The 18,868-nt window shown below is 45.3% G+C and overlaps 1 long non-coding RNA gene across 1 annotated transcript in view; it reads right to left on the bottom strand.

The window, feature by feature from the left end:
• Nucleotides 1-1,009: 1,009 nt before the first annotated feature.
• Nucleotides 1,010-18,868, bottom strand: part of LOC112647771 (uncharacterized) — a 44,443-nt gene continuing 26,584 nt past the window's right edge. Inside the window, exons 2-4 of the long non-coding RNA XR_003128455.3 lie at nucleotides 4,058-4,292; nucleotides 3,758-3,902; nucleotides 1,010-1,110 (exon numbers count right to left, since the gene is read on the bottom strand). This is a non-coding gene — a long non-coding RNA (uncharacterized LOC112647771). The remainder of the gene's footprint in view (nucleotides 1,111-3,757; nucleotides 3,903-4,057; nucleotides 4,293-18,868) is intronic.

An 18,868-nucleotide genomic window follows, 5' to 3' on the forward strand; every position in this document is an offset into this window, starting at 1 on the left:
AGGGTCCTGGGATCGAGCCCTGCGTCGGGATCCCTGCTCAGTGGGGAGTCTGCTTCAGATTTTCTCCCTCTCCTTCCCCTCATTCATGTTCTCTCTCTCAAATAAATAAAAAATTTAAAACTCTTTAAAAAATAAATAATAGCATTTTATGGTGACATATGGCAGCTTTACTTGTGGTGAGCACGGCGTAATTTTAGACCTACCGAATCACTAGATGTTGTACACTTGAAACTAAAGTAACATTGTGTGTCAACTATACTTCAATTTTTTAAAAAAGTCTCAGAAAAAAGATAAATAAAAAATAAAGCTGTCTAAACATTCAGGTACAAGGCTTTGAACGAACCTGTTTTCATTTCATTTGGGTACATACCCACATGGGATCTCTGGGCATATGATCAATGTATTTTAACTCTGTAGGATGGGATCCCCGAGTGGCTCAGAGGTTTGGCGCCTGCTTCCAGCCCAGAGCATGACCCTGGAGTCCTGGGATCAAGTCCCATGTCAGGCTCCTTGCATGGAGCCTGCTTCTCCCTCTGCCTGTGTATCTACCTCTCTCTCTCTCTCTCTCTCTCTCTCTCTGTCTCTAATGAATAAATGAATAAAATCTTAAAAAAAAACTCTGTAGGAACCTCAGACTGTTTCTAAAGCAGTTTCATATTTTCAACAGCATTGTATGATTCTCAGTTGCTCCCCATCCTTGCCAATACTTGGCATGGTCGGGCTCTTTAATTTTAGCCTTTCTTGTGGCTGTTGAGAAATCTCTCATTGTAGTTTTAATTTGTCCACAAAAAGTGGACTCTTGGGAGGGCAAACCCCACACCTGGATTTATTGTAAAGCTTAGTTTACTAAGGAAACCCATTACACACCTGTCTGTTACCAGGAAGACTAGTCCAAATGTGTAGCTTCTCTGGTTTTGCAAGGACAGGGCTGATTCAGCTCTTACTCACTGGGCTACAGTCTTGATTTCAGCCTCCCTGAACCCCCCAGGCATTCCCTCAAGACCCTGGTCAAAGAAGAGATATATTAACAGGGTGTCAGGCACATTCCAAGCATTGGTGATCAGGTCCCAGCCCTCACAGAGCTTGCTATCCAGCATAGAAGATGGATGCCTAAGAAGCAATTGTAAAAGAAATATGTGTTATGAAAAGCAAGAACGGTATGGACATGTAACAGGTGGACTTAACCCAATGCCAGAGATCAGAAAAGCGTTCAGGGCATTCTGGGAGCGGGTGAGCCTAATAAGGAACACAGAGGCCCAAGCTCACTGCAGTAGGGTAGGACTTGGGCCTTTGCATTTTTGCTCCATTGCCCAGGCTGTCTCGATTCCTACCAAAGATTGAGAACCACGGCCTTCGAAGAATATTGCACAGAGCCACCTCTTCCACAGCACAGCCAACACAGCCCCTCGCTGACAGAACTTGATACCTAACATAGCTTATCTTTTTTTTTTTTTTTTAAGACTTTATCTATTCATGAGAGACACAGAGAGACAGGCAGAGACACAGGCAGAGGGAGAAGCAGGCTCCCCACAAGGAGCCCGATGCGGGACTTGATCCCAGACTCCTGGATCATGCCCTGAGCCAAAGGCAGATGCCCAACCACTGAGCCACCCAGGTGTCCCCAACATAGCTTATCTTGAGCCTCCATATTGTGTGACCCTCTACCATTCTTTCATCATTGTGCAGACTGGGGAGGCAAGGGGTTGTTGTCTTTATTAGATGCCATTATTTTTAAAATTAGATTTATTTGAATTTTGACAAATGTATACAATTATAAATTCATCATCACCCAGAAAATTCTTTTGTGCCCTTTGTAGTCAATCGCCCTGCCCCCTGCCCTGAACAACCACTAATCAGCTTCCTGGAACAATAGTTTTGCCTTTTTTTATAATTTCATATAAATGGAATCATACATATGTAGTCCTCTGTATCTAGCTTCTTCTTTCTTTTGTATCATGCTTTTGAGGGGCACCTGGGTGGCTCGGTCGGTTAATTATATGCCTTTGGCTCTGGTCATGATCCCAGAGTCCTGGGATCCAGCCCCGTGTGACAGTCTCCACTGCTCAGCAGGGAGCCTGCTTCTCCCTCTGCCCCTCACCTTCCCCATGCTCACATGCATGCTCACTCTTTCTCTCAAATAAATAAAATCTTCTTTAAAAATACTTCTCTGTATTATGCTTTTAGGATTCATCTATTTTGATGTGTCCAGAAATATTTCATGTTTTGATTGATTGATTGATTGAAGAGAGCAAGAGAGCATGAGCCTGGGGGGAGGGGCAGAGGGAGAGGGAGATGCAGACCCAGTGTGGGGTTCAGAACTCCATCCCAGGGCCCTAGGATCATGACCTGAACAGAAGGCAGATGCTTAACTTACTGAGATACCCAGGTGCCCCTAGTTCATGCTTTTAAATTGCTAATTAGTATTCCTTTGTCTGATTCCTATAATTTGCTCACTAGTTGATGGACGTTTGGGTTGTTTCCAATATTTGTGTATTACAGATAAAACTTTTCTGAAAAGCAAGTAGAAGTCTTTGTGTGAACAAGTTTCCATTTATCTTCAGTCAATACCCAGAAGTGGGGCTGCTAGGTCATATGGGAAGTGCATGTTTATTTTTTTTTTTTTCTTTTTGGGAAGTGCATGTTTATAAGAAAGAGCTGCCAAGGGGCACCTGGCTGGCTCTGTCAGTAGAGCACGTGACTCTTGATCTCAGGGTCCTGAGTTCAAGGTCTACGTTGGATATAGAGATTACTTAAAAAAAAGAAAAAGAAATTACCGAACTCTTTTTCCAGAGAGCCCATTTTGTATTAGCAGCCAAAGTATGTGAGGGTTCCAGTCCCTCCACAGCTGTGTCAACACTTGGTAACATTAGTCTTTTTGATTTTAGCCACTTCAAATTGTGTTTTATTTTAAAAACTTTTTTAGATTTTATTTACTTATTTGACAGAGTAGAGAGAGAGAGAGTGAGCACAAGAGGTGGGAAGGGGCAGAGGGAGAGGGAGAAGCAGACTCCCCACTGAGCCAGGAGCCTGATGTGGGGCTTCATTCCAGGACCCTGGGATCACGACCTGAGCAAAGGCAGACACTTAGCGGACTGAACCACCCAGGTGCCCCAAAGAGTGATTAAAAAAAAAAAGGGGTAGCCCGGGTAGCTCGCGCTGCCTTTGGCCCAGGGGCTGATCCTGAAGACCCGGGATCAAGTCCCCCGTCTGGCTCCCTGTGGGGAGCCTGCTTCCCCCTCTGCCTGTGTCTCTGCATCTCTCTCTCTCTGTGTCTCTCATGAATAAATAAATAAAATCTAGGGGCAGCTGAGTGGCTCAGTTGGTTAAGCGGCTGCCTTTGGCTCAGGTCATGATCCTGGGGTCCTGGGATGGAGCCCCATGTCTGACTCCCTGCTCAGCAGAGTCTGCTTCTCCCTTTCCCTCCACCTCTCCCCATGCTTGTGCACTCTCTCTCAAATAAATAAATAAAATCTTAAAAATAAATAAATAAAATATTTTTAAAAAATGATTCTCTCTCTGCCTCTGCCCCTCCCCCAATTTGTGTTCTTTCTCTTGCTCTCTCTCAAATAAATAAATAAAATCTTTTTAAAAAATCAGTCTTCCTGCAGCAAGGAAATGGTGTTGAAAGAGACAAAGAGCCAGGTGGGTGGCTTTTGTAGTCATCCAGGTGGGAAGCTCTGAGAGAGTGAGCAAACCTCTGGCCTAGTTTTTCATCAGGAGACAGAGGGTTGCAGGAAGGGGGTAGTGAAGAATTTACCTCTGAATACATTGAGCACACTGAGCGCCCAGAGGAAACATGGACTTGACCAGGGCTGAGCAGTGAGGGAGTCACGGAGCCGGAAGGAAACCGTGTCTGGCCAAAGATGTGCTCTGGTCCCTGCTTTGAGGGCTGAGGACCCCACCTGTGGAGGGGGTCATGGACAAGACTAGGGGTCATTCTTGTCTCCTTGGCTTGGAGGGTGAAGCAAATCCTCACAGCGAGGGAGTAAATAGTAGTTAGTTATCTTTTGAAATAATTCTGTTACAACATCACTCAATTAATTCAATCTTAACTTACAAATTGGTTGATCTTGTGTCTCATCTGGGTGCACAGAGCCTCCCCTCAAGTCGCTCAAAGTTTAGTGAATCAAGGTTGCTGACTGTCATTTCCAAACAGTGTTTCCATAGGAGACTGTTTCTTCGACACGCTCTCAGGTCCCAACCTATTCATCTGTAGCCTCCTCCTGCATAGACCCAGGGACGCGAAAGGGCAGCCATGTAGCCAACGTCACAGCAACTCTGTCCACAGCTACCTGCACAAGGATTGATCAACAAAGGTTCCATCTCCCGGGATTCCAACAGGACCACTGCTGGGGCCCTGAGTGGCTCCGTCCTCAGCCGTGTCCCAAAACACGCAGGCACTGTTTTCACCCCCACTCTCAGGGCAGACTGAGATAGGGGTGGCCACAGAAAGTCCCCTGGGAAGTTGGAGCGGTCATAAAAGTGTGCCAATCAACTGCACAGCTCCTAGCTCACCAGAGGTGTCAAGGGGCCAATCAACTCCGAGTGTTCCCAAAGACAAAAATGTGCATTTATTGGGAGAACAGAAAGTGGAGCTCTGGCTAAAAGCACTTTGCCTTCAACAGCAACTTTTTAATCCCTTTGTCTGGTACATGAAATCAGTTCCCAGAACACAGGGGTTATTAATAACTATGGGACCTCTTCCCAGTCTCCAGATCAATTGGCAGAAGGCTCTTCTGGATGCTTCTATTATTTATAGGTAGGAAGTGGCCTCTCCTTGAAACCTGTACAATTTTTTTTCCTTACCTGGCTTGGGAGTTTGCACAGCACCCCCAGAATCTCCCCCTTACCCAAAAACCAAATCCATGAGGAGGCCTTGTCTGGCCTTGCACCTTCCTGAGAGAGCCCAGGGTGGCTGGCCGCTCGGCTTCTGGGGAGATGCTCCTGCTGTCTCGGTGGACTGCAGGGTGTCCCTCTCCTCCTGGCTGGCTCCTCACTGCCAAGTGTGCTCCTGAGTGTTCACGGGGACCCATGGAGCCGGCCTGATTTAGAATGAGGTCACTTTGAGCTGCTTCCTCTCCTCATGGTTGGTGGAAGCCTCAGAGTCAGCTGCCCGGCAGGGACTAAAGGCCCAGGTCTTAACCCGGGGACACTGGGGGTAGACGCTTCTGCGGGAGGAGCTCTCGTCACAGCAGCCCCCATGGTAGGGGCAGCGTCATAAGTGCAGGACTTCCTCCAGGGCTTGCCTCCCACTCGGCCAGGCCTGTGGCTCTACCAGGATCTCCATTCAGGACAGTGGCCCTCTGACTGTCCCCTTCCGAGCTCCACCTCACCCGGCAGCCGGCCAGAGATGGTGCACTGGCATCCCAAGCCCAGCCTGGGGCATGGTGCAGTGAGATGGATGGGCCTGGGGTCCCCCACACCCCCGGTCCCAAGCCTGTGAGCTCCCCTGTGACGAGTCTGAAACAGGCGCACCTGCCCTGTGAGGCTTAGAGATGCTGAGGGCAACGCACCTCCCAGATGCAGTGCACAGAAGGCACCTGCCACGTGGCCACCAAGAGCTGACGTCATTTCCCCGCACCCCTGCACCCTGTCTTCCCCAGCCTGTCTCTGTTCACGGCCTCCACGCTCTCAGACACTCCAACCCAGAGACAGAGCAGTATTCTTCTATGTCTTTCACTGGTCTGTGTTTTTTTTTTTTTTTCTCTGTTGTGGTAAAATAGACATAAAATTGGCCACCTCAACCAACCATCTCTAAGTGTGGAATTCAGCGGCGCTAAGTGCATTCCCAGTGCTGGGCAGCTATCTCCAGACCTCTTCCATCTTCCCAAATTAAAACCCCATTCCCACTAAACAACAACCCTCCATCCCCCCTCCCCTCCATCCCTGGCAACATCCTTCTACTGTCGGTCTCCACAAGGCTGGCTACTCTCCGTGCCTCATGTAAGTGGCATCCAATAGCATCTGTCTTCTTGGGTCCGGCATAATGTCCTCAGGGTTCACTCACGTTACAACTCACGTCAGAATTTCCTTCTGACTACTATTTAAGGCTAATATTCCATTGTATGTATTGACCAAATTTAAACAATCCATTTGGGCACCTGGGTGGCTCAGAGGTTGAGCGTCTGCCTTCGGCTCAGGGTGTGAGTGACTGGGGTCCTGGGATCGAGCCCCACGTCGGGCTCCCTGCATGGAGCCTGCTTCTCCCTCTCATGTGTCTCTGCCTCTCTCTCCGTGTGTCTCATGAATAAATAATAAATGAAATCTTTAAAATAAATAAATAAATAAATAAATAAATAAATAAATAAACAATCCACTCATTGGTCCATTTTCCAAAAGGGTTTTTGGAGGGGAAATTAATGCATAAACACACATCACAGAAGAGTGGACAGTAAAGCCGTGTCTCCTGGCCCCTCGGTAGCCATCTTCTACTTCCCCTCCTGTCTGCGCCCCCTGCCCGGACTCTGCCTTCTGGAAGCTGTCCTGCACACACTGCCAGAGGGGCTGTCCCTAAGGCAAGCCCTGTCTGTCGCTGCCTGTGGCCTTCCAGGAGCCCACGGCTGGTCCCAGCTGACCACTACAGCGTGTGTCCCTGACACTGAGGCCGCTTTGTCTCCAAGAGGCCTGAAGAGACCTTCTCCTCACCGGGGTCGACCTCGATGCCCCCTTCGTCAGACTGGTGTCTGGATCCTTCCCGCCATCCTTCCTTGTGCTTCTACAGCACTGACCCTGTTCTGACCCGGCTCCGGAGCACTTGGTCGGTTGCTCTCCCATCTCTCCTGAGGTAAGTCAGCCCCCGGCAGGCAAAGAAGCTGCTTTATTCTCCAGTGTGCTTGGGTGACCCGCACAGAGGCCTGGGCACCACGACCGGCCTGTGGGGCGTCCCTTAGCTTCTCACGTTTCTCTCCTCAGAGCCTGGAAGAATCATGGTTCTTCCTCACAGACTTGCTGAGGTGACCAAATCGTGTAAGGAGCGGCCCGTTAGTGTTTAATAACTGCGGGTCCCCCTCCACGGGAGCAGAGCTGGCTGTTAGGTACCAGGGATTGTGACTCTCACCCACCAGGACAACTGGACCCTGGTATCCTTATGCTCAAATGTCCTTTCAATACATCCGAAGGAAGGGAAGTGGGTGGCTTTGGATGAGGAGGGCCAGTTCTTGCCGCAGGGAAGAGGGAGGAGGCGTGAGTGTCTCGGCCACCCCTCATCCTGGGTACTGTCCCCAGGAGCTTCCACAGATATTGAGGGTCCCTGGAATCAGGTCACATGCTGAGGTCTGCCCAGAAGCTGCACCCCACAAGGTCCACCTCTGCTTTCACCCTCCTCTTTCCCAACTATCTCCTCCAACTCTGCCTGTGAGGCCCTGGGAGGCTTTGCCAGAGGATGGGACATTGAGTTCACTTAGTTGCCGGGCCCCAGGACCCCAGTGCCAGAATGTTCATTCAGGTCATCATGGCCTCCCCTTGTCTGGTGCCTCCTAGTCCTGAGCCGGCTGCTCAGACTCTCCCAGCTACTAATCCCCCTCCCCTGGGGTTCAGATTCCCGCTTTCTCCATGGAAGGATGCTGGCTCTCCTTTGTCTCTTGCTCTTTGCCTTCCTAAATTTTGTGGGCATCTCTGATCATCATTTCCTTTCCCAGTTTCTTTGTCTTTTGGATTTATGCCTATTTTGGTCCTGTCATTAACTTTTCGTGATGTTTCTGATAGGAAGCAGAGATAAATTCTGCTGTTGCAGCTGCCATATCTAGAAAGGGAAATGGGGGGCGGGGCAGGGAGAAGCACAATGAATATTTTGGGGATCCAAACAAGTCTTGGCAAGTGTCTCCCAGTGCTAGAAGCCTTCAGTGGAGCCCACAGCCCCCAAGTGTCAGTATCAAATTCAAGAAAGCAAAAAAGAAGGAAGATTTTTTTTCCTTTATTTTTATTTTTTATTGTTTTTAGATTTTTTCCTTTAAAGAATTTAAATACATATGGCAAAATGTTAGGAGTGTTTATTTCTGCATTTCTGGGACTATGGCTGATCTTTATGTTCTTCTGAATACTTCTGTATTTTTCCAGATTTCTGAAAACAAGCACTATTTTATAACTGAGCATCATCCAAACCCCATAAATCATTGTGAAAATATTCCAAGTGAAAATTATTATTTTTTTTTTAATTTTATTTATTTTATGATAGTCACAGAGAGAGAGAGAGAGGCAGAGACACAGGCAGAGGGAGAAGCAGGCTCCATGCACTGGGAGCCCGATGTGGGATTCGATCCTGGGTCTCCAGGATCGCGCCCTAGGCCAAAGGCAGGCGCCAAACCGCTGCGCCACCCAGGGATCCCCCAAGTGAAAATTAAATTGGAAGGCAATTCGAGTTAGATTTAGAACTTAGAACACTGAAGTTTTGGATTCAGAATTTAGGCCAAAGATGGAAAATGTTTACACCAAAGGTCAAAGAGACACAAATCAGAAAAATGATGAAATGCATCCTTCCACCCCCTCTCAATAAACTGCAGATATTTTCAGGGTGCCCAGGGGGCTCAGTTGGTTAAAGCATCTGCCTTCAGCTTGGGTCATGATCCCAGGGTCCTGGTGTTGGGTTCCCTGCTCATCAAGGAGTCTGCTTCTCCCACTCTCTCTCTCTCCCTCTCATTCTTGCACTCCCTATCTCTCTCTCTCAAATAAATAAATAAAATCTTTTTAAAAAAATTACAGATATTTTCAAGAAGAAAATTGCCAGTGAGACAGGGAGTCATATACTGCTATTGGGTGTGTACACTGGCAAAATGCTTTTGGAAAGTAATTTTTCAATAATATTAAGAAGTTGAAAATGCTTATACTTTTTGATCTAGTAATTTTACTTATGGGACTTTAAAGTAAGGAAAGAATTCTAAATGTAAGAAAACTTTCTGCACCAAAATACCAGTTACAGCATTATCAGCAATGTCAGAAATGGTAATAATGTCATCTAAATGCCCGACATTAAGGGAATAAGTTCATGAATACTATTTGTGAAAAGTTTATTACAATATGACCAAGTGATTGTTTTTGAAGTAAGTGAAAACAGATAAACCCAATATTTAATATATAGTTTGCTGATGGCTATCAAGACAAAAGTAATCTAATACTGAGAAATGGGAAAAACACACTAACATTTTCATACTAGTTATCTTAAAACATTTTTTTTAAGTTTATCTGTTTTTTTGGGGGGGTAATCTCTACAACCAAAGTGACGCTTGAACTTGCAACCCAGAGAGCAAGAGTCTCATGGTCTTCTGACTGAGCCAGCCAGGTGCCCCCAAACTACTAATCTTTGAATGAAGGGGAACAGAAAAGATTTTGGTTTTTTCCTCTCTATTTTTCTATATTTTACACATTATCTATTATTCAGTATTACTCTACAATTGGAAAAACAACAGTAAACCTACTTTTTAAGGAAAAAATAAGCTAGTTGTACTGTATTTAAGTGTTCCCATATTTTCAGATCAGAGATTTTTTTTAGAAATGGAATTAAACTGAGCTCAGCTTGTGCAATTCTTTATTATTTTACTGTTGAAGAAACTGATTTAAAGAGGGCAGTGAAGACCCCTGGGTGTCTCAGTGGTTGAGCGTCTCCCTTAGGCTCAAGGTGTGATCCTGGGGTCCTGGGATTGAGTCCCGCATCGGGCTCCCTGCATGGAGCCTGTTTCTCCCTCTGTCTGTGTCTCTGCCCCTCTGTGTCTTTCATGAATAAATAAATAAAATCTTAAAAAAAAATAATAAAGAGGGCAATGGCTCTGCCTCAACTTTGCCTCCTGGGCCCTTGTTTGCCCCCAACTCCACACTGCCTCAGAGAATGAGTGAGGCACAGGGATAGGAGGGCCCCTACCAGTCACTTCATAACTTCTTGGTTAGTTAAAGAGGACAGAGATCAAGGTGGCTGTCCCTGGGGGGTGATGGCAGTCCACACCCTTGTGGATGAGAATGGGGTGGGGATGTGGTGGAGTGGGGGGAGTTGTACTTGGGAAGATGCTAGGGGTCATCATCTCAATTAGGGGGCCCCTGGAGCCAGTCCCTTCCCAGGCACAGCTCGAGCCACATGCTCTCCAGTAAGTGCTGATGCTGTGCCAGCCTTCCTTCCCCTCCTGTGCCATCTCAGGGCACTCAATTAACTGTACTTCCTCCTTGGAGTGCTGTCCTCTATTTTCCTCTACCCTTCAAGATAATGGCTGTCCTATGAATTACATTGATATAAGGCAGATTAGCAGGAGAAAGTAGAATTTTATTATATATGTACAGGGAGTCTACATAAACAGAGATTCCAAAGATGGTCAGGCAAGAAGAGGTATATGTGTCATTCTGGACTAAGGAGAAAGGGAAAGGGGCCTGGGGCTTTGAGGGGAAGGAAAGTCCATTTGCAGGATGAATGGAAAGAGTAAATATTTGGTAAACAGATGTTTGCTGGGCACATTTAGAAACAATGACACAAAAAAATGGACTTTGATCAAACAGGCTCTGCTAGGTTCCTCCCTGCCTACCACCCCTAGTTCATGTGATACTGTTATCCAAAAAGATAGCAGTTTTCCTGAAGTAGGTCCTCTATCTAAATTCTTTTAGGAAAAAAAAAATTCTTTTAGGCATTTAAGGGAAGGCCTTCTTCTTTTTTGTTTTTTTAATTTTTAATTTCTTGAAAATATTTTATTTATTTATTTGTGAGAGACACAGAGAGAGAGACAGAGACACAGGCAGAGGGAAAAGCAGGCTCCCTGCAGGGACCCCGATGGACTCGATCCCAGGACTCCGGGATCACAACCTGAGGCAAAGGCAGATGCTCAACCACTGAACCACACAGGCGTTCCTCTCTCTCTCTCTCTCTTTCTCTCTCTCTCTTTTTTAAAAAAAATTTTATTTATTTATTTATTTATTTATTTATTTATTTATTTGAGACACAGAGATTGAGAGAGAGAGGCAGAGACACAGGCAGAGGGAGAAGCAGGCTCCATGCAGGGAGCTCCATGCGGGACCCGATCTGAGGACCCCAGGATCAGGCCCTGGGCTGAAGGCGATGCTAAACCGCTGAGCCACCCGGACTGCCCCATCTCTCTCTCTTTTTAAATAATTGGTCTAAAATAATACACAGGCCAAAGACACACAATTTTGGGGTGGCAAATATTGCTTCCCTATAATCTAGCCGCTGAAATTTGTCTGAGAGGTCCCACAGTCCAGAAGCTGAGTTGGTAGATTGTTTCCTCCCATAGAAACAGTCTCTTAGTCCTGACAATAGGTCAGTTCAGTTAAACTTATTTCAGGAGATGGTGATGCAAGTGTAATCACAAAGTTAGGCCTGTGGTTCAAGTAACCAGGTATTAAATAAGAGGCATTTCTATGAAAATAAGAGAAAAACAATGGTTAATGACAGCAACAAATTATAAACCCACTTTCTGAGTTCTGAAGGTAACCAATCAAAAAGATTTTTAGGGATGCTTGGGTGGCACAGTTAAGTGTCCTGCTCTTGGTTACAACTCAGGTCATGATCTTGGGGTTTTGAGATCGAGCCCCAATGGGTTCCCCTGGGAGCCCCTGGGTTCCAGGCTCATTGTGGAGTCTGCTTGGGATTCTCTCTCCCTCTCCCCTGTACTCCCTGCTCTCTCAAATAAGAAAATAAATCCTAAAGAAAGAAAAGATTTTTAGATGTTCAGCTTGAGCATCTTTATGGGGTGAAAGTAGGCAGTGGCAATCTGTTAGATTTCCCTGGTTTGGAGTCTGAATGTCTCTGATGTTTTTTCTGAGTGGCCACACAGCAACTGGCATGAAGATTATCCATACAAGAGCTGCTGTGGTGAGGAAACCCACGAGACGGTGCATAATACACAGCCCTCACAAGATCCAGGGAGTGCACTTCCAAAACCAGCCAAGAAAGATCTACCCACAAATGGGGTGCATCCCACATTTTGACCTGCCAAATTAGTGACCACATCTGATTTTTCGTATATGCACATTAACAGCTTTAGCTAAGACATGGGTCTCTTGGAGCCAAACTAATATCTAAGAGGAAATGTGTTGTGTGGTTGGGTATTGTGGGATGCTTTTTTTTTTCCCAGAGTATCTTATTGCAAAGAAATTTTCTTGAGGTTGGTTGGTTGACCTAGTGTCAATCTAACCCATTCCATGACCAATTTATCCTAATATGGGAGACTCTGGGTTAGGGAGGTGAGCACCCTAACGGGTCTTCAATGCCTAACCCATATCCACCAATTTTGTAGCTTTGGCTTGCAAGAAGTCCCTTAGCAACTGTCTTTGCCTCACGTTCACATTAGCACGCAGCATAGTTTGACGAAACAGACGCTGGCCTGGTGAGAATTGTGAACTTGCTGGTGTAGAATGCTGGCTCTGAGAGGAGGGTAGGAGGACCTGTGCCTGCATTCTGTCCCATCACCTTGCTTTTTATGACAAACAGTATAACAGACAGAGACAAAAACGGTGACCCTTTTTGGGAGGAAAAGGAGACATAATGTGCCAAAAAAAAGAAAAAAAAATACAGCCCTCACAGGATCCAGAAAGTTCACTCCCAAACTTAGCCTAAAAAAATTTAGCTGCAAATGGGGTGTGACCCACATTCATGATGAAGGTTGAGATGACAAAGGCCCCTTATGGACCAGGACCCCTGTGATGATTCCCCTCAGAGCTGGTGTGGTTGGACAAAGAGAGTGAAGTGTGTTTAAATTGATGGCTGTTGGATCCACAGCCTCTTTGGCTGTCTGCCAGATGCACGCCACTACATGCATTGTCTGGTTGGCAGAGTCCAGAGAATATTCTCACTCGTCATAGAGCCACACTCTTTCGACATAGACCAGCATGAAAGGAAAACCTAATCAGACCTCTTGTTCTCCATGCATTATGACAAATGAGACAAAAGACAGAGACAAAAGAAAACAATGATCGTCTCTGGGAGGAAAAGGATCAATACAAAACAAGAATACTCATAACAAGTATTTCCCAAAGTTGCTGTTCCCAAGGAATTAGTCTACAAATATTTTTTTCCCTGCAACTCTAAATTCAGAAAGGGTTCTGGTGGTTGGGGAAGACCATCTTTTTCATTTCCATCAGATCCCACAGACAGAGATTTGTGAGGCTTATGTGGTAAGAAATCTCATCGTCTGCCAGCTTTTATCGGATGCCCCAGTATCTCTCAGCCCCAGCACCTCAAAGTGAACAGTGTCCGGCTACGGAAGTTCATCCTGCAGGCTACACCAACTGCTGGGGAGGAGAACTTTTCCCTTATTACTCAAGGTTTTTGCAAGTCTAAGAATTAAATTGACATGAGACAGATTAGCAGAAGAAAATAAAATTTAATTATGTATGTATGGGGAACCCACATCAACATAAGATATTCCAAAGACAGTCAGGCAAAATGAAGTACATGTGTCATTTTGGACTAAGGAGATGGGGTAAGGGTCCAGGGCCTTAAAGGGAAGGGAAATCATTTACAGGAAGAATGAAAATAGTGTTTGGTAAACAAATGTTTGCTGGTGCATAGAGAGGACTTTGATCAAACAGGCATTGTTGTTTCCTCCCTGTCACCACCACTAGTTCATATTATGTAGTTATCTATGGTGATGGCTCTTCTCCTGAGCAAGTCTTCTATCTAAATTCTTTCAAGGGCAGCCCCGGTGGCTCAGGTTTAGCACCTGCCTTTGGCCCAGGGCATGATCCTGGGGCCCCAGGATCGAGTCACACGTCGGGCTCCCTGCATGGAGCCTGCTTCTCCCTTTGCCTGTGTCTCTGCCTCTCTCTCTGTGTGTGTCTCTCATGAATAAATAAATAAAATCTTAAAAAAAAAAAGCCATCTTTAAAAAAAAAATAAAAATTCTTTCAAACATTTAAGAGGAACGTCAAATGTTCCTCTTGAGGCTTCTGTGTTTTTTGTTTTTTGTTTTTTTGCTTTAATATTTATTTATTTATTTGAGAGAGAGAGAGAGAGAGAAAGTGCGCGAGTGCAGCAACAGGAGAGGCAGAGGGAGAGGGAGAGAATCTTAAGCAGACTCCATGGTGAGCACTGAGCCCGACAGAGGGTTCCATCTCATGACCCTGAGATCACAACCTGAGCCAAAACCAAGAATTAGACGCTTAACCAACTGTGCCACCTGCATGCTCCCGGGGCCTTCTATTTCTCTTCTGTTTAGTTTTTTAAAGACTCAGCCTAAAGTAACCCACATGCCAAAGACACACATTTTGGGATGGAAAATTTTGCTCCACTACATGCCTTGGTTTACATACTTCTGCTCTTGTTAACTCAGGCTCAGCTTTCAGATCTCAGCTCCAGCTCCGCTCATCTGAGAAGTCCTCCCTGACCACCAGACCAGATTATGCTGTCCTTGCTCTTTCCCTCCATAGAGAGATCACTGTGATTAACCATCCACCTAGTGTGTGTTGATATCTATCTCCTCCTCCAAACCACAGGACCCTGTGAAATTATTTAGTCAACATCTCTGGCAACAAACTGCGCTGGCAGATAATGGGTGCTCAAAGTACGTTAGATGAATAAATGAAAATATTTGATACTGCCAGCTCGACCAGAGGGCAGAGGCTGCGGGCTCTTTTCTTGTCTGTTCCCAGGAACTGCTAAAAACCACCTGCTCTCATGGCACTGGAGAAAGCTAGCAGAGCCTCACTAATGCATTTATGCTTGCATTTATGCTTGCCTCACTAATGCATTTATGCTTGCATTTGCTCAGTATGGATTTATTGAGAGGCTGCTATGGGCCAGTATTGTAGGCATCTGGGATTTATGTAGGCGGTGAACATACCATCAAAATCCCTGCCTTCATGAGATTATATTCTGTACTAAGGGAGACAGATTCTGAGCAAATAAACAGGAAACTATGTTTTAAGCTGGTGGTCGAGCTGAAAGGGATCTGGGGAGAAGTGGAGGTGGGAGGTGGGCTGTGATTTGAAATGAAATGGTTGGAAAAGGCATTCATGAGAAGGTGACTGTTGAGCAAACACCTGCATGAGGTAACAGCAAGCTATGTGGCAATCTCGTGGAGGAGCATGCCAGACTAACTACAGGCTGCCCAGGCAAATGTGAATTTGAGATGACATTACTCTTTTAGTGTAAATATGCCCCAAATATTGTACGGGACATACATTAAAATTTTTTCATTGATTATCTGAAATTCCAATATTTATTTTGAATTATTTCACTTGTTACAGTTAAGAATGTGTTACTACCCTAATTTGAAAAGCGTCGCATAAAATTTTAAGATGAATAAACATGAGGTATTCATTAAGGAATCTTTATGCACAAATATAAAGGTAAAGCTGATAATCTACACCCAACCTAATGCCCTTTGAGGTAACCACTCCTCTGAGGTAACCATTACTAATTTCCTGAATACAACCCTCTTCCTCCTTTTCTTTTGCATATATCCACATTTGCCTTCACTTCCCAGGGCTGTTGTCAGAACGTTCCACAGACTAGGTGGATTTTCATTCTCTCACAGCTCTGCAGGCTGGATGTCCAAGATCAAGGTGTCAGCAGGACCATGCTCTCTCTGAAGACTGTAGGAGAGCTTCCTTTGGCTCTTCCAGCCTCTAAGAGACCCAGGCATGGGGGAATCCCTGGGTGGCGCAGCGGTTTGGCGCCTGCCTTTGGCCCAGGGCGCGATCCTGGAGACCCGGGATCGAATCCCACGTCGGGCTCCCAGTGCGTGGAGCCTGCTTCTTCTCTCTCCATGTCTATCATAAATAAATAAATCTTTAAAAAAAAATAAGAGACCCAGGCATTTCTTGGTTTATAGCAGCTTAACTTCCATCTCTGATCCCATCTTTGTGTCTTGTTCTTTTCCAAAATTCTTTCCTCTTAAGAGGACACTAGTCGGGCAGCCCCGGTGGCGCAGCGGTTTAGCGCCGCCTGCAGCCCGGGGTGTGATCCTGGAGACCCTGGATCGAGTCCCACATCAGGCTCTCTGCGTGGAGCCTGCTTCTCCCTCTGCCTGTGTCTCTGCCTCTCTCTCCTCTTTGTGTCTCTATGAATTAAAAAAAAAAAAAAGAAAAGAAAAAAAAGAGGACACTAGTCTTTGGATCAGGGCCCATCCTAATCCAGGATGACTTCATCTTAACTTAATTACATCTGAAAAAAACTCTATCTCCATATAAGGTCACACTCATAGGTACTAGGAATTAGGACTTCAACATAGCTTTGGGGGGACACAATTCACACAACACTTAGCTTCAAGGACTTCACACCATTCTGGGGTTGGTTCCCACCACCCCCTCGCCCCACGGCGGTGTATAAAAGGCCCCAGGTGGTGTGACCCCCACTTACCTTTGTGACCCCATCCCTGAAATCTTTTTCTCTAATTTGCTCCACTCCAGCCACACAGCCTCTGTGGTTATGTCTCCTTCCTCTTTCCTATTCTTGCTTATTTTTACATGCGCTCTTGATGTAGTTTTGAAATGTTAGTGAGGTCTGATGCCGTTGGCCATGAAAGATTGAGACGTCTTTGGTGCAAAAAGGTGATTTTATTAAAGCACAGGGGCAGGAACTGTGGGCAGAAGTTGCTGCTGCCCCAGGACTGTGAGGAGCAACTGACTATATACCTTGGGGTTGAGGGAAATAAAGATAAGGGAAGGACTTTCTTTCTTTTTTTTTTTTTTAAGATTTTATTTATTTATTCATGACAGACACACAGAGAGAGTGAGAGAGAGAGAGAGAGAGAGAGGCAGAGGCAGAGGCAGAGGGAGGAGCAGGCTCCCCGCAGGGAGCCTGATGTGGGACTTGATCCTGAGACCCCAGGATCATGCCCTGGGCCAAAGGCAGGCACTAAACCACTGAGCCACCCAGGCATCCCAGGGAAGGACTTTCATATGCTAAAGACTCACAGGATCGTGGGGGGGGGGGGGGGGGGGGATGTTATAATCTGCCTATCTCAAGTATTTGTCAATGGGCTGCAGGTTATAAGGCCATTTTATCTATATTTTATCTATATTTCCTTCTGCCTGTTTCCCACATCACTCTTTTTTTTTTTTTTTTTAATTGGGCTCATAAAAAAGTTAACCTGTTTTACTGCTCTTTTCAAAGTTTTAGTTTGGATTTTTTTTTTTTAAGATTTTATTTATTTATTCATGAGAGAGAGAAAGAGGCAGAGACACAGGCAGAGGGAGAAGCAGGCTCCATGCAGGGAGCCTGATGTGGGACTCGATCTGGGACTAGATCTGGGACTCCAGGATCACGCCCTGAGGCCAAAGGCAGGCGCCAAACCGCGGAGCCACCCAGGGATCCCCTAGTTTGGATTTATCAAGCATTGCTTTCCTCCTCCTCCTCTTCCTCCTTTGGTTTTCCATTCTATTAGTCTCAACCTATTATTTATTAATCCTTTTCTCCTTTTTAAAAAAATTCCTTAATATGATAGCTATTTTCTTTTTTTTTTTTTAATTTTTATTTATTTATGATAGTCACAGAGAGAGAGAGAGAGAGGCAGAGACACAGGGAGAGGGAGAAGCAGGCTCCATGCGCCGGGAGCCCGATGTGGGATTCGATCCCGGGTCTCCAGGATCGCGCCCTGGGTCAAAGGCAGGCGCCAAATCGCTGCGCCACCCAGGGATCCCTGATAGCTATTTTCTATGTGATCTTTCTTTAGCAATGAAATTACTTAAACTTGTTTATTTTTTTCAGCTCTACTTTTGATGCATCCTACAGGTTTTGGTATATGGTATTCTCCTTTCATATTACCTACAAGATAATTTATAATTTCAGAGTTATACATTGTAGAGGAGGGGTAAAAACTCCTCCTCTTGGTTTTATTAGGTGGGACCAGTAAATCAAACTGATAAGAGATCGATTAACAGGAGGAAAACCAGGGGATCCCTGGGTGGTTCAGCGGTTTAGCACCTGCCTTTGGCCCAGGGTGTGATCCTGGAGACCCGGGATCGAGTCCCACATCGGGCTCCCTGAGTGAAGCCTGCTTCTCCCTCTGCCTGTGTCTCTGCCTCTCTCTCTCTCTGTGTCTCTCATAAATAAATAAATAAACAAATAAATAAATAAATAAATAAAACCTAAAAAAAAAAAAAAAAACCGGAGGAAAACCAGATTTAATGACATACCTACACACAAAAGTTGACAAGGAAATGTGACTCAAGAGGGCAGTTACAGGGTGGCCCCGGGTGGCTCAGTGGTTTAGCGCCGCCTTCAGCCCAGGGCATGGTCCTGGAGACCGGGGATTGAGTCCCATGTCAGGCTCCCTGCATGGAGCCTGCTTCTCCCTCTGCCTGTGTCTCTGCCTCTCTCTGTGTCTTTCATGAATGAATGAATAAAATATTTAAAAAAAAAAAGGGGGGGGGGGTTGGGGCTTCTGAGGGTAAGTGCTTATGGGGAAGTGGCTAGGCAACTTATGGTAAATAAGTAAATAAACAAGGCTGCTACTTTTCAAATTTGTAACTCTTTTTTTGCAAAAGACATGATCAATTTTTGTAAGTGCTCCATGGACAAAAATTTTCCTATATGAAGGACATTTCTCTATTAAATTGTGTATAAATATTATCTACTTTCTTTACATGGTTCATGAATTTTTATATATTAGTCTTATTTTTAGTTTTTAAAATGTATTCAGCTCCTAAGTTGTTTAGTGCATACAGGTTTATAACTATTATATCATCTTCTTTTATTGTGCCTTTTATAATTACATAATATTCTCTATCTAGGTTGATAGGCTCTACCTTAATTTTTACTAATTTTGCTTTGTTTGTAACTGCTTGGTGCCTCTTTGTGCCTTTAATTCTAACCTTTATCACTTTGTTTCATCTGTATTTTTTTTTTTAAGATTTTATGTATTTATTCATGAGGGAGACAGAGAGAGGGGCAGACACAGGCAGAGGGAGAACCAGGCTCGATGCAGGGAGCCTGACA

The sequence above is a fragment of the Canis lupus genome, chromosome 19 (assembly GCF_003254725.2).
Source record: "Canis lupus dingo isolate Sandy chromosome 19, ASM325472v2, whole genome shotgun sequence".
Classification (NCBI taxonomy): Eukaryota; Metazoa; Chordata; class Mammalia; order Carnivora; family Canidae; genus Canis; species Canis lupus.